Source organism: Bombina bombina, chromosome 5 (assembly GCF_027579735.1).
Source record: "Bombina bombina isolate aBomBom1 chromosome 5, aBomBom1.pri, whole genome shotgun sequence".
Lineage (NCBI taxonomy): Eukaryota > Metazoa > Chordata > Amphibia > Anura > Bombinatoridae > Bombina > Bombina bombina.
In genome coordinates this window covers 705994549-706010409 of record NC_069503.1, presented here as the reverse complement: position 1 = coordinate 706010409, position 15861 = coordinate 705994549, and positions in this window count along the sequence as shown.

Sequence of the window (15861 nt, the reverse complement as noted above, 5' to 3'; positions counted from 1 at the left end):
TCATTTTTGAGTTTCATGACCCTTTAAGCATTAAACCCTGCTAAGGTAAATGGCCCCATGTAAAAATCTTATTTGCATCTCGAGAATCTAATCAACCTGCCAAAGTTTGCTCCTAGTCGAAGTTAGTTAGTCTGTTATACAAATTTAATAATTAACATCCCAAACAAAATCACATCAAATCCATTAAAAAGTCCAACAGAATATTGATAACTTTGAAGCACTACTAATAGTAAATATGTTACGTTACTAATCAGTCTACTAAAATAAATAAGTGAACGTTGTGCCCAAAGTGGCAACAAAGGTGTCAATAAAGTCATTGGCACGGGAAGAATGAGAATGAGAAAAGATGTTTATAAGTGCATCAATAACCGTAGCAAAATGACGGAAAAGCTTCTACCAACAACAACACTTGAATCTGACTGGAAGGACCTTGTTACAAAAAAATGTAGTTCAGCTAGAAGTTTCAGGAGTACAGGGACTTACATCATGGGCACTAGTGCATTACTATACTAATCCTATTGTACAGTACCAGTATAGATTGCCTGTCCAGGCAGAAACCTCTGGTTGATCTCTCGGGTATCGGTTATCAAATCTGATTTATGGAAGAAATACCGTAGGGAATCTCCTTCTTTTTGGAAGGAGCTGTATTTGTCCTTCATTGGTTGTCTGCCTTCTCCTTTGTAACTGAAGAATTCAGAATATAAAAATATGCAGCAGGATCTCTATGCTTGATTGGTGAACTAACTAGCTAGTGTTCTTCTTGTGCTTAAAGTGGTGCATTTATATTGCAGACAGTTAATCCTTGTCAGGCTCCAGGCAGTCAGAGCTACGCTGTACTTACCTTGGCTGGGTACCTGTGAGTGGCCAATGCCGCACTGCTGTTAGACCCAGAACCGGGAAGTGTTCTATTACAGGAGGATCCCTTGCTGTCAGAGCTAGGGACTAAGTAATGTCAGCGTAGCTTGGCTGGTTCTCTCAATGCTATGCTGTTCACATTATTGCTGTCTTTATTTGCCTGAGTGCTATCCTTAGTGCTTTTATATCCTTATTAGCTGTAAGTGACATTGGCCTTGTTCCTGACACAAAGCCTGAATGGTTGTTGTTAAAAGGTCATCTCAGACTCCCATTCAGTACTTGGTTATTCATATGGAGACTGAAGCATTCTTTTTCCTGGTCTATTACTCTGACCTTGACCCTGGTCACCTTTTTCTTGACTGCCCTGTGAAACCAAAGAGAGTTTCCAAGAAAAGCAATTAAGTCCCTGCAGCTGTTTTCTTCAATACTTCATCCTTTCCATGGCTTCTTACTTGTCAGTTCCCATGGTCCATGAAAAGAATTACAGTGGAAGCAATTATCGATTTGTGTGCTTGTTGTTGTTTCATCAATTACACTCCAGAAAGAAATATTGAGTTGGCTCTACAGTTAAGAACAACTTCTGTTCAACTGTTTGCTGATGGTAGCCCTATGAGTGGTAGGCCTGTTACGCAATATACTTTACCAGTTTCCATGTTTTGGGGTACTTAGTGGTCATATAGAGACTTTGCAGTTTGATGTAGTAGCTTCCCTTTTGTTTCCATTGATTTTAGGGCTACCTGGGATTAAGCTACATAATGCTTTAATAAATTGGGGAGACTGAAAGTATTTAATTTGTTTCTGTTTCTTTGTAAGAATTATTATTTATGTAAACCAGTGTTGAATATCTATTCTGATATATTTGAAAGGAAAGGTGAAGATTTGTTTCCTTCAAGAGAGAGAGATCTATGCAATTGCCCTATTGATCTGGTTTCTGGTGTTCCTATCCCTTATGGAAGTTTTTTCCCCCTGTCTGGCATAGAACTACAGAATTTGAAAGAATACTGTCATGGATACCAGACTACTAAGGCTACCCCCACCCCCCTACTATCTGGATAACTCCTTTTTACTTTGGATTTGGCCCTTTCATGGCTTATGGGATCTCCCAGACTCTTGCTATCTGTTGTTTTGCTATGTGTCCTTTGTCAGGACAGAGCTTAACTCTGACCGGGAAAACCCTTCTTGGCTGTCCATGCTCCTGGAACTACTGGTCGGCCACATCACCCTGGACACCTGCCTAACCCCTCTCTGGCTGGCCAGGCTCCTGGAACTACTGGTCGGCCGCATCACCCCGGACACCTGCTAACGTTTACACCAGGTCGCTCTAGCGGCCTGCCACAGAGCAGAGCTCTTTTGAGGATTGGTAGCCCCTAGGGAGGATCAGAGGTGGGTTGATTACTGGAAGGGAGATCCCTTGGGAAACGGGGGTTTTGGATACCCCCACCTCCATATCTTTACCAGGCTGTAACTCCGGTCACCAGTAGCAGATCCTGATGCTTTTTGAACTGTGGCAACTGGGGACCCCGGGATCACCCTGAAACCATGACCTAAGTACTGTGGCGGGAGATCTTGGGATCAGATAAGGCTCTAAATGTGTATATAAGCAGTGTGTGTTTCACAATAAAATCAGTTTTTGTTTCACCTGAATACTAGTCTGTCTAGTTATTGGATGGGTTCCTTAATACTGGTTCTGTCTGGTATTTGGGTGGGCTACTGGCTATAATCACTTGGCAGCTACACAGCTAAAGTCTCCAGGGAGGAAGCAGGACACTTTTGGTGGAGCTACTAAGTTCGGGTAGTCAGTCTCCATCACATTGGCTGTCAGCAGTGGGATTTGCTTCTTCCACGTGGTTCCTGCTGACAGAGGAGAAGTGCCACAGTAGTCGGTAACCATGGAAGCCGAGTTCAGATGGAGGATGCAAGAGGTGCTGGCCCTGATGGACAATCCTGGTTCTGAACAGAACATTCTGGAAAAGAGGGACTTTATCCACTGGGAACTCTGGTGGTAGGCTCTTTGACAGGAGCAGGACTGTTATGGAAAGGTCATCCCCACTGAAAAGGAAAGGTACTGGCTCCCGCGGAATACACAAGAGTATGTCCTCCTGGGAAAGCACCCCAGGGGGGAATGGTTACCTGCATTGGATGCATTAGTCCATATAGAGATGGAGGTAGAGGAAGGGTACAGGGCACTGCGGTGGTATGCTGCCCAGGTATGCCCGGAGATGAAAACGGATGTTTCTTCAGATGGCTTTGGCTTCAGTGACCCTGGATTACTATTTGTAAAGCTGACAAAGGACCCAGACTTTGGGAGCGAGACGGACCAGAGACTGGAGGAAATTTGCGAGTTCCGAGAGAGACTGCTGGATCTCTTGGGGGTAACCTGGCTACAAGCCGATCTGGATTACCTAGCTGCCTATGAATGGGCACTGGAAAAGGCATACAAGAGGCTGCTGGGTCTCTTTCAGCAGCAGTTCTTGGAGTCTGCAGGAAACTATGATGCAGCGATCAGGGATTATTGGGCCTTTTTCTTAGAAGAGTGGCAACCAGGAATGAGCTACCAAGAGCTGCTAGATCCCTCTGCTCAGAACCTGTAGCAGGTCTTGGAAACCAGGGAGAGGAGGTAGTTGACCTCTCTTCCCAGCAGTAGAGCCATGGAGAAGAGGCAGCCGGCCTCTTTCCCCAGAGGCAGAGCCATTCCAAGGAGCGGAGGTAGTCATCATCCCTCCCCAGCAAACGAACCCCTTCCCAGGAGAGGAGACAGTCAGTCTCTTTCCCCAGTGGAAGAGTCAGAGAGAGGAGGCAGCCAGCCTCTCTCCCCAGTGGCAGAGCCATTCCAAGGGTAGCAGAGGTAGTTGTCCTCCCTCCCCAGCAACCAAACTCCTTTCCGGGAGAAGAGACAGTTGGTCTCTCTCCCAAGTGACAGAGCCAGTTCCAGGGAGGGGAGACAGTCAGTCTCTCTCCCCAGAGGCAGAGCCATCCCTAGGGAGTGGAGGTAGTCCTCCCTCCCCAGCAACGAAACCCCTTCCTGGGAGAGGAGACAGATGGTCTCTCTCCCCAGTGGCAGAGCTGTCCCCAGGGAGCAGAGGTAGTTCCCCAGCAACCAAAACCCTTCCCAGGAGAGGAGACAGTCGGTCTCTCTCCCCAGCGGCAGAGCCATCCCCAGGGAGCAGAGGTAGTCGTCCTCCCTCCACAGCAACCGAACCCCTTTCCAGGAGAGGAGACAGTCAGCCTCTCTTCCCAGTGGCAGAACCCCTTCCAGGGAGAGGAGGTGGCAGACCTCTCTCCCCAGCGGCAGAACCCCTTCCAGGGAGAGGAGGTAGCACACCTGTCTCCCCAGTGGCCGAACCCCTTCCAGGGAGAGGAGACAGCCAGTCTCCCTCCCCAGCGACAGAACCCCTTCCAGGGAGAGGAGGTATAAGAATGTTTTATTCTCATTGTGTCATATTTTTCTGGGGCAAGGGGAAACCACAAATCTCTACTCACAGGCTCTTTAGAGCTAAGGAGGATGGTGGAATGGCGCATCCAGATGTTAAAATATATAATATGACTAGCTTGGCGAAAGTTACGTTGGACTGGCTAGCTGGCTCTGACTATATCTCTAACTATGTAATCAAAGAGAATATGTATTTTCCCTATTCTATCAGAGCCTTATTACATATTCCAAAAATTGAAAAACGTAAAATTAAGCTACCTAAATATACTATACTTAACATAGTCAAGGCATGGAATAGAGTATGTAAGAGCCTGGAAATAGATAATTCTGTTTCTAGATTTTTGCCTCTCCAAGGACACCCCAAATTTGAGCCTGGGTTAGAGTCTAGGATCTTCGAAAAATGGTCTGAAAAAGACCTTAACTTGCTTAGTCAATTCAAAGATAAAAATACAAATTTTATTATACTTTTTGAACAAATTCAGATTAAACAATAAAGAGTTCTTTGCTTACTTACAAGTGAGCCATTTTATAGCCACAAATAAGTTTTTAGATATATAAAATTGGATACTTAAAGATCTGGATACAGTAATTAAAATATATCAGGCAGGTCTGCACTCTACTTCCCTTCTCTATAAAGTTATTTCTAAGCAGGGTAATTTTTTTTTAAAAAAACAACTCTATAATAAATGGTCAGTTGACATTAAAAACCTTCATTTTGATGATTTTAAAAATTGTTTTGCTAGAATAAACCAATTCACCTCATCAATAACTTGGAAGGAAGTACATTTAAAATTATTAAAAAGATCGTATATTACGCCTTCTGTGAAATCTAAATGGAAAGTTAATAATCTGTTCTTCTGTACTAGATGTAACTCACATGAAGCAGACTTAGTACACTGTTTCTGGCAGTGCCCAAAGATTCAAAAGCTGTGGGTTCGAATTTTGGTTGAATAGATTCTCAGCTTCTAATTTCACATTCAACAAATACTTTGTTATGTTTCTCTGTAATAACTTAGATATTCAGAAAAGAGATCTAGTTAATACAGCCATCTTTATTTCCAGACAACTGATTCTTAAAAGGATAAGAATGTCCAAGGCTTCTCCTCTTTCTTAAAAGAGATCAGATTTCAAATAGCAATGGATCAATATGTTGCTGTGAACTCTGCTGAGAACAAAGTTAATTTTTTTTTAAAAAGTGGGACAGGGTGATCATATCTTTTCCAATGGAAGTTCAACTCCAAATCCTTTATCCTTTGAGAGACTCTACTGACTTTATCTTAGAGATTCTTGCAAATTCCTGGTATCCACTAGAGTGGAAAACGTTGTTGTACGGTTTAGAAGAGCTAAACGCTATTGATGAAGGGAGAGGGGGGGCAGGGATTTCGCTCTTTGATTTTGTTTTTGCTTTTGGCTGTGTTTTGAGAAAAATGGGGAAAAACAATCCAACAATGGGTACAAGTAAAACATTGATTTTGTATATTTTGAGTATTCAATCCTTAAATATGTAATTAGATATTTTATGTCTATCCTAGGTGATAAGCTGTCTTGCCGGTAACAAAAATTTGTATTGTACTCAGTCGATGAAAATTTACTTTGATGATTTGTATTAATGTACCTTTTGTTGGTCAATAAACATATATTTAACAAAAAAAAAAAAAAAAAGCTTTGCAGGGTCCATGGCAAAACCCTTCTTAGATATAACGTAACCAAGAAATTGAATCTGGAGTTGATCCATTTCTCCAGCTTTGCTACCAGAGAATTTTTTCTGAGGTGATGAAGCACGTGTTTTACATGCTCATGGTGATCCTCCAAGGTATTGGAAAAAAAAAGGATGTCATCCAAATAGACAATGACAGTATGATTGAGGCGATCACGGAAGACATCATTAACAAAGGCTTTGAAGACAGCAGGGGCAATGTACAGCCTAAATGGCATTACTAACGAGTACCAGGATCTGAGAAGAGTAAAGGAAATTGGTAATGACCATGCTTAGAGGCACCCAACTTTTATCCTCTAAGTGTTGGCTTTTCCCTGCAGGAGATCACAATTCTTGAGTTGATGTAAACTGGAACAACAGTAAAAGCATAAGCGTAACCTTCTTCTTTGTCTTTTGGACTCAGAGGATTTAAGGGAACACAGATACATAGGTTCCACCTCAGGAACAGCAGAGGATGTTGAAGGGGTGGAGGATGGTCTAGTAACCAGTCAAGTAGAGGGACGAGAAGGATAGGTTCTGCGAGTTCTCTCCCTCTTAGCTTGTTGTTCTTGGAAGCAAGAATCCAGACTGATACAAAGTGAGACAAAATCATCCAGAGAAGTTGGAATGTTACGATAAGGGAATTTGATGGCGTATTGTGCCACTGACCTATTATTCTGGCAGAGATCCAAGAGGGAGAATTCTGCAGCAGAGGTGCGACCAGAGGTCCCGAATACAGAAGACAATGCAGAAATGAAGGAATCAGCATCATTCAATAGTTGAACACTCTGTTCCAAAAGGGGAGAGACCCAGGCTAGAGCCTTGTCCTTTAATAAGGAAATAATAAAGGTGATCCTTGCCTGATTAGACTGGAAAGTTTGAGGATCGTTGTGGAAATGCAGTCTGCACTGGTTGAGAAAGCAATAGTTTAAAGGAATTTATCAGACTGCACTGTTCTAAAAAGAACAGATACAATTTTTAGAGAAATCCCCTTTCATCTGTTGATTTTATCAACTACATTTGTGAGCTCGGTTCAGCTTGTGGCTTTTGTACTGGTTGAGAAAGCCCCCACAATCAGTTGTGCCATCATATTTATCAGGCAACAGTATCCGGGTATGTTGTCAGAATAAGAGGAAGGAACTGCAGCACTAGTAGCAGGGGTAGGTTGTGGGGCAACAGGAGTAGGGGTTTTATCTGCAACAAGTGAGGAAAGCATAGCAGTAATGGTCTCCAACTTGGTTTCCAGACTTTGCAGGTGCATGGCGTGGGTTCCCAGCATTTGTCCCTAAAGAGAGACTGCTCTTGCTACATCATTTGGGTCCATGGCCCAAATATAATGTAATGCTTGTGGGATATTTCCCTATCAGACCAATCCTGACCAGTAGTCTTCTTATCCTGGTGTCAAGTGGAAAGATAAGGAAATATCCCAGAACAAAATATAAAGGATAATAAATTAGGTAAACATGACAGAGCAATCCTTCACGGTACCAAGGGGTTAAACAGAGAATGGCCAGAGACAAGCAGGGATCAATACCCGGCAGACAGTCCAATCTTTCACAGTAGCAAAGGGTTAAGCAGAGAATGGTCAGAGACAAGCAGAGTTCAGCAACAATAGGCAATCCAATAGTATCACAGCAGATCAGGGTTAAACAGGAGAGTAGTCAGTAACAAGCAGAGTTCTGGCAACAAACAGGTAATCCAATAATAACTCAGCAGTTCAGGGGTTAAGCAGGAGAATAGACAGTGTCAAGCAGAGTTCTGGCAACAAACAGGTAATCCAATGATAACTCAGCAGTTCAAGGGTTAAGCAGGATAGTAGTCAGTGTCAAGCAGAGTTCTAGCAACAAACAGGCAATCAAATGATAATACAGCAGTACAGGGGGTTAGCACCCAGTGAGCACGAGATAAACTTTACACGGGCAATAATTGTAAGTAACTGACGTACTCACATAGGCGCAGATTCACGCCAGGAAGGCATACAGGGGAGATCCGGACCAGCATCAGGAGGCGAATACATCATCGCCATGCACCTAAAGCAACCTCTTCATCCCTGGCAACTGCCATTGCAACGGAACAGAGTTTTGGCCGCGAACAGAGCAGCATGACATAGTTAAAGCATAGTGAAATTTATTAGATTTTCCAGTAAGAGGCTATAGAACCTTAAAGGGACATTAAACACTTTGAGATGGTAATATAAAATGATAAAGCATATATATATATATATATATATATATATATATATATACAGGGAGTGCAGAATTATTAGGCAAATGAGTATTTTGACCACATCATCCTCTTTATGCATGTTGTCTTACTCCAAGCTGTATAGGCTCGAAAGCCTACTACCAATTAAGCATATTAGGTGATGTGCATCTCTGTAATGAGAAGGGGTGTGGTCTAATGACATCAACACCCTATATCAGGTGTGCATAATTATTAGGCAACTTCCTTTCCTTTGGCAAAATGGGTCAAAAGAAGGACTTGACAGGCTCAGAAAAGTCAAAAATAGTGAGATATCTTGCAGAGGGATGCAGCACTCTTAAAATTGCAAAGCTTCTGAAGCATGATCATCGAACAATCAAGCGTTTCATTCAAAATAGTCAACAGGGTCGCAAGAAGCGTGTGGAAAAACCAAGGCGCAAAATAACTGCCCATGAACTGAGAAAAGTCAAGCGTGCAGCTGCCAAGATGCCACTTGCCACCAGTTTGGCCATATTTCAGAGCTGCAACATCACTGGAGTGCCCAAAAGCACAAGGTGTGCAATACTCAGAGACATGGTCAAGGTAAGAAAGGCTGAAAGACGACCACCACTGAACAAGACACACAAGCTGAAACGTCAAGACTGGGCCAAGAAATATCTCAAGATTGATTTTTCTAAGGTTTTATGGACTGATGAAATGAGAGTGAGTCTTGATGGGCCAGATGGATGGGCCCGTGGCTGGATTGGTAAAGGGCAGTGAGCTCCAGTCTGACTCAGACGCCAGCAAGGTGGAGGTGGAGTACTGGTTTGGGCTGGTATCATCAAAGATGAGCTTGTGGGGCCTTTTCGGGTTGAGGATGGAGTCAAGCTCAACTCCCAGTCCTACTGCCAGTTTCTGGAAGACACCTTCTTCAAGCAGTGGTACAGGAAGAAGTCTGCATCCTTCAAGAAAAACATGATTTTCATGCAGGACAATGCTCCATCACACGCGTCCAAGTACTCCACAGCGTGGCTGGCAAGAAAGGGTATAAAAGAAGAAAATCTAATGACATGGCCTCCTTGTTCACCTGATCTGAACCCCATTGAGAACCTGTGGTCCATCATCAAATGTGAGATTTACAAGGAGGGAAAACAGTACACCTCTCTGAACAGTGTCTGGGAGGCTGTGGTTGCTGCTGCATGCAATGTTGATGGTGAACAGATCAAAACACTGACAGAATCCATGGATGGCAGGCTTTTGAGTGTCCTTGCAAAGAAAGGTGGCTATATTGGTCACTGATTTGTTTTTGTTTTGTTTTTGAATGTCAGAAATGTATATTTGTGAATGTTGAGATGTTATATTGGTTTCACTGGTAAAAATAAATAATTGAAATGGGTATATATTTGTTTTTTGTTAAGTTGCCTAATAATTATGCACAGTAATAGTCACCTGCACACACAGATATCCCCCTAAAATAGCTATAACTAAAAACAAACTAAAAACTACTTCCAAAACTATTCAGCTTTGATATTAATGAGTTTTTTGGGTTCATTGAGAACATGGTTGTTGTTCAATAATAAAATTAATCCTCAAAAATACAACTTGCCTAATAATTCTGCACTCCCTGTATATATATATATATATATATATATATATATATATATATATATATATATATATATATATATATATATATATATATATATATAAACTCTGCTATATACTTTCATTATTTATGATGCCCCCTTTCCTGTAATTCCACTCTGAAATGTTGAGCTTTTCAGTTCCTGTTAGAAATGGAAGTGCAGAAGACTGTTATATTCCACACAGCCATTGGATGCATACTCTGGTAACCTATTTATAACTGTACCTAATTGGCCACAGCAGAGAAGGTAACCTAAGTTACAACATGGCAGCTCCCATTGTTTAATATACACTAACTTTACACTAATTTTGAGAATATTTAAACAACTAATGAAACTTTAAAAAATAAATCTACATTTCACAGAATAACCTTTTCTTTGAATGCATCATTCTATCTAGCATTTATTTAGGACTAGATTAAAAGTGGAGTGCTAAATTATCTCGCTCCCGCAAACTTGCCCGTTTGTGGGAGCATGATAATAAACCAGCCATTACAAGTGGCTGGTTATTGCTACTGCAAGCTCGTGGTAGCAATTATGGCTCCGAAAAATAACCAGAGATTGGATCTCTGGTTAATTTTCTGAAAGTGTCACAAAGTCCCTCAAAGTAGAGGGCATTACAGTTTTTAAAAAATAAAAAATAAATCTTGCATGTTTTTTTTTTATTTAAAACAACTGCACTAGGCAGTTTTGCGGCTTTAAAGTCGGTGGGAGTGGGGTATTAGAAAAAAAAAGCAATGAAAAGTGCCTTTACATTGCGGTCTATGGGAACTATGTGTTCCCAGTAAATATATATGTATATGCTTATATACATATATATTTATGCGTTAAAATGTGTATATATACATATTAACATATAAATATATATGTTCATAATTATATACATATATATATTTAAAAATCTTGCCCATCGTTGCGCTACTTACCCCCTTCCCTGCAGAAGATTCTGATGCTGTCTATGATGGCATTAGAATAAGGCTCCCATGGGAGCCTATAGAAGCACGCTCTTGTTTGCATTGTGATTTACATGCAATACCAGCGCACATTATTGTGCGCTGGTATTACTAAGTAGAGCGCTAATATTTAGCGCTCCACTTGTAATCTGGCCCTTAGTGTTTAATGTCCCTTTAAGTAATGATGGGGCTATATCACTATTTCTGTAAAACAGATATAAGAAAGATTTTTTTTTTATTCTACAGTTTTTGTATACTATTAAATAATATGTTGCAACTTAATTCAGATTGCATAGTAGTAATTTCTTGGGGTATCCTGAGTGGGGTATTTATGCTGAATGTTTTTAAAATCAATAAATTGTGCTATATTATGAGTCACAGGTCTAGGACATAAATAATTAATCATTTGTATGGTTTTGGTGCAGTTATCTTACGGTATAAATGTCTGATGTAATAACTGTTATATATATGAAATTATTAATGGAGAATTAACTTACAAAGAATAAAAGAACAAAAGACCAAACACATTTACAACAATAAATCATCCTAGAGTTTGGAAATGGTATCTTCTACTCTATGCACTGGTCTCAAATCCATGTAATAGTCAATTTAATTAAAACCTACATAAAATACCAGGCCCTAATCACATCAAAGAAATAGGTCTACTATGATCAATCAGGCTATCTTTGCGAATTAAGTTTGATATCTTAATTTAATGCAATATGGCCGCATTCATACCTCAAATTATGCAAACATAAAAGTGAAAGTAAAAAAAAACTGTCATCAATAACTCAAAACAATATATAAAAAGTTATAATATAGTTTCCTTTTATTCAAAATAGTACAATTCATATAAAATAAATAAAATGGCCTTGTAAGGGATACCTTGTCTTTAGGTAGATAGAAACATCAATTGATTTTTACAATGAAAAATAAAACCAAAGGAAATATCAAACTCCCAATGGTATGATACCTGTTTTTAGATCCCTACTCAATGACTATAATGAAACAAAAAGCATATAAACAACATAACATTCTGACTGGTGCCTCCTGGTATATTTAATTATTTGGATGCTAACTGTGATTCTAGTAAAAAGAGGGTGTGAGATCTTTGTCATCTGTTTCATACGGCTAGATTACGAGTTTTGCGGTATGAGTGAAAAAGCAGCGTTATGGCTCTTTTTCACTATCGATGGTATTATGAGTTTTGCAGGTTTAGGGGCACCGCACACTTTTTTGGCCGTAACGCAACGTAACTACCGCAGCTCTCAAAAAGTCATTTTTCAATGGGACTTCCTTTACGCCGGTATTACGAGTCTGCCTGGGAGGCCAAAAAGTGAGTGGTACACCCTAAAACTTCAAGATCCATAACGTAAACTGAAAGTCAGTAGTTATGAGTTTTACGCTACAAAGCTGTAACATAAAACTCATAACTAAAGTGCTAAAAAGTACACTAACACCAATAAACTACCTATTAACCTCTAAACCGAGGCCCTCCCGCATCGCAAACACTAAAATAAAATTATTAGCCCCTAATCTGCCGCTCCGGACATTGCCGCCACTATAATAAACATAGTAACCCCTAAACCGCCATACTCCTGCATCACAAACACAAGTTTGTATTTATTTTAACTAGGTAGAATAGTTACTAAATAGTTATTAACTATTTACTAGCTACCTAGCTAAAATAAATACAAATTTACCTGTAAAATAAAACCTAACCTGTCTTACACTAACACCTAACCTTACACTACAATTAAATACATTACATAAATTAAATACAATTAACTAAATTACAAAAATAAACAACTAAATTACAAAAAATAAAAAATAAATTATCAGCTATTTAAACTAATTACACCTAATCTAATAGCCCTATTAAAATAAAAAAGCCCCCCCCCCCAAATAAAAACCCTCCTAGCCTAAACTAAGCTACCAATAGCCCTTAAAAGGTCCTTTTGCAGGGCATTGCCCCAAAGAAATCAGATCTTTTACCTGTAAAAAAAAAAAATACAAATAACCCCCAACAGTAAAACCCACCACCCACACAACAAACCCCCCAAATAAAATCCTAACTAAAAAACCTAAGCTCCCCATTGCCCTGAAAAGGGCATTTGGATGGACATTGCCCTTAAAAGGGCATTTAGCGCTTTTTCTGCCCAAACCCTAATCTAAAAATAAAACCCACCCAATAAACCCTTAAAAAAAGGCCTAACACTAACGCCTGAAGATCCACTTACAGTTTTTGAAGACCCGACATCCATCCTCAACGAAGCCGGCAGAAGTCCTCAATGAAGCGGCAGAAGTCTTCATTCAACCAGGCAGAAGTCTTCATCCAACCGGGCAGAAGTCTTCATCCAGACGGCATTTTCTATCTTCATCCATCCGGCGTGGAGCAGGTCCATCTTCAAGACATCCGGCACGGAGCATCCTCTTCAATCGACGTCTTCTTGAACACTGAATTCTCCTTTAAATTATATCATCCAAGATGGCGTCCCTTGAATTCCGATTGGCTGATAGAATTCTATCAGCCAATCGGAATTAAAGGTGAAAAAATCCTATTGGCTGATGCAATCAGCCAATAGGATTGAGCTTCAATCCTATTGGCTGATCCAATCAGCCAATAGGATTGAGCTTGCATTCTATTGGCTGATTGACCCATCTAGCTGAAACGTCAAAAGTTCTTATTTGTTAATCAGTACATAGTTGCTATGTAAGTCCACCTTTTATCAACTGTGTCTCTATTTATGTTTTAGAAAAAAAAAATATATATATAGTATATTATAAGGTAATCTGAAAAGTAGTTAACGGAATAAATTTATGAAGCTGCATGCACAGCTTTTGAGGCCATGTGGATCAGGCTTGCATATTGAGGAAGCATAAACTGCCTCTTTTGCCTCTCCATTACCTCAGAGGTGTTGAGATTCATAACCAGTAACTTGTTCAGGGTAATTGACATGTCCATACCTATAATTAAATCATGAAATTTTTGACTTTACCCTACCTTTAAGGATCATTTTAAACTATTTTTTATAGCTTAGCAAACAATTCATAACAAGAATATTGAATGTTTCTATTACATTTTAACAGAATATAAACAACCATTTCAACTGGCAATTTTTGTTTTTAGCTATAACATGCTGCATAAAAATATGGATTGTACATTAGATGGGGAATGCAACTTGATAAAAGTACCAATTATATGACTGTGTTGGAATGCTATAATAATATTATTGGTAATCAATGTAAAATCCATTTCTTTGTGTATAGCATAATCATTTATCGAGGTTCTGAGGTTCAATTCAGTTTCTCTGTGATATGATGGAATCCAATAGCTTTTTTTTTGCAATACAAAAACACTTTTATAGGAACTTAATTATTCCATTATTATGAATTAGTATGAAATATGACAGCATAAATGGAGGTGTAGGATATAACACATCTTTTAATGTATAGGAAAATACCACCCACATTTCTCTTGTAAAGTTTTCACCTATTTAATTTTTAAATGTGAACTGAAATATGTTTTTTTGTCACACTCAATTAATTTTTTCACTGTATAATTTTTTTCATGTGTTAGAGAAATCTATAAATAAAATAGTATTTAAATGGAGCACATATTTTAAACTGTGTTAACCCCTTCACTTATTTTAGAAAAGGATTTCAAGAACTACATAGGTAGAGGAGTTATGTCAAAGGTGATACAAGTTGACACATTCCACATGAGAAATTTAAACTGATATAAAAATTTGAGCAAGTTGTTTATTTAATTTGAGATTGATTTATGATCTCACGCAGCTCCACTTTACACTAATTTAAAAACATTTTGTTTTGACTTTTTCCAGTTTATAAAACATGTTAGTATTTACAATAACACTTCAAAGACGACCAAAGAAAGTCCCTATTCCTTTTCAATCACTGTAAGGTTCCTGTAGTACATATGTTTCTAACTCTTCAACTATTATTAGTGCCAGCCCCATCACAACTTTAAATCCTTTCGCCTCGATTTAGAGTTTTGTTGGTAAAGACCTGCGGTGCTAACGCTGCTTTTTTTTCCAGCGCACCCTTAAGACAACGCTGGTATTTAGAGTTGTCTGAGTGGCTGTGTTAGGTTCAGAAAAGGGAGCGTTGAGCATAATTTACCTTCCCTTCAACTCTCAATACAAGCGTTGCGTACGGTAGCGGTAAGCTGGAAAAACGTGCTTGTGCACGATTTCCCCATAGGATACAATGGGGCTGAGCTGGCTGAAAAAAAAACTAACACCTGCAAAAAAGCAGCGTTCAGCTCCTAGTGCAGCCCCATTGTTTCCTATGGGGAAACACTCTCTAAGTCTACACCTAATACCCTAACATGAACCCCGAGTCTAAACACCCCTAACCTTACACTTATTAACCCCTAATCTACCGCCCCCGCTATCGCTGACACCTGCATTATACTATTAACCCCTAATCTGCCACTCCGGACACCGCCGCCACTTACATTATAGCTATGAACCCCTAATCTACTGCCCCTAACATCGCCGACACCTATATTATATTTATTGCCCCCTAATCTGCCCCCCCCAACGTCGCCGCCACCTACCTACACTTATTAACCCCTAATATGCCGACCGGACCTCGCCGCCACTATAATAAATGTATTAACCCCTAAACAGCCGCACTCCTGCCTCGCAAAAACTATAATACATTTTATTAACCCCTAATCTGCCCTCCCTAACATCGCCGCCAGCTACCTACAATTATTAACCCCTAATCTCCTGCCCGCAATGTCGCCGCTACTATAATAAAATTATTAACCCTAAACCTAACTCTAACCCTAACCCTAACACCCCCTAAGTTAAATATAATTTTAATTAAACAAAATAATATTCCTATAATTAAATAAATTATTCCTATTTAAAACTAAATACTTACCTATAAAATAAACCCTAATATAGCTACAATATAACTAATAATTACATTGTAGCTATTTTAGGATTTATATTTATTTTACAGGCAACTTTGTATTTATTTTAACTAGGTACAATAGCTATTAAATAGTTAATAACTATTTAATAGCTACCTAGTTAAAATAAGTACAAAATTACCTGTAAAATAAATCCT